This window comes from Oryzias melastigma, linkage group LG3 (assembly GCF_002922805.2).
Source record: "Oryzias melastigma strain HK-1 linkage group LG3, ASM292280v2, whole genome shotgun sequence".
In the NCBI taxonomy this organism is placed as follows: domain Eukaryota; kingdom Metazoa; phylum Chordata; class Actinopteri; order Beloniformes; family Adrianichthyidae; genus Oryzias; species Oryzias melastigma.
In genome coordinates, this window is record NC_050514.1 from 4,906,268 (window position 1) to 4,907,288 (window position 1,021).

Below are 1,021 nucleotides of genomic sequence, written 5' to 3' on the forward strand. Positions count from 1 at the left end.
ATCAGGAGGAGAAAAAATACTGTTTGAAAAAGATATTCTTAAACAGAGAAAATCCTCTGGGCAAGCTCCCTGCTCACTTGCAGACAAACGTATCCATGTACATCTTTGTTAACCTCGTCCCAGCTGGTATCTGGCTCAAAACTGGACAGCTGGATTGCTCAAATGTTGCTACCCATTTTTGTAGCACCCGTAATGTTAGGCTGGAGGGCTGTAAGGTAACGGAAGATCATATGAACAGAGAGTTCTCAGCAACGGGGAGGGGCAGAGGCGAACTCCTGCCTCTGTACAGAAACAATGTCCTAGAAAATAATTTTAATTTTGTCTGAAAACAGCATAATTATAATTAAAAGACCACTGGAAATGTTTTGAAAGCAGATAAAAATATGATTGGAGTCTGGTTTTAATCTCTTTGTTCTTAGTTATCAGTGTTAGATGTTTCTGCTTAGACTTATTTCAGTGACCTTTGTGGATTTTTCCTGTCGTGATCAGAAGTGAACCATGCGTTTGCCAGAACACAAATAGGTAATAATATGAGAGAAAAAATGGCTGACCAGCAATTCACAGACAATCTCTGGTTCGTAACATGAGCACTGTGGTGTGCCAAGTCCTAAGTGCCTCCAAAACGTAGCGTAGGGCCTTTAAATTACAAGGAAACAGCTAAATTTGTGCTGACACAATGAAATCTTAGAGATTTTGAGACATCCGAGTGACCTAAAAGCCTGAGTTCAGTCATATCAAGCTGTGGGCTGCTCAACATTCATGAGATTTAATGGTAGCTTTGCTTTCTTTCATTTAAAAGACACAACTTGAAGAAAACATAAAATGAAATAATTGATTAGCTCACATAACAGTTTTTATTTTTCAACAAGAACTTTGAAGTTGTAAGTGAACTGTGAGCATTATTATAATAAATTTAAAAAGTAATATTGATCTTTAAGATATTTATTTAACTTCTCCAGAATCTCAAAATAAGAGAGAACCGGTTATGTTCTCAAATAAAGTATGTGTTTTCTAGCTTGAA

The 1,021-nt window shown here is 36.7% G+C and overlaps 1 protein-coding gene across 4 annotated transcripts in view; it reads right to left on the minus strand.

Annotated features, from left to right (window-relative positions):
- csnk1g1 (casein kinase 1, gamma 1) overlaps positions 1–1,021 on the minus strand; it is a 36,096-nt gene that overhangs the window by 13,004 nt on the left and 22,071 nt on the right. The window lies entirely within an intron of this gene.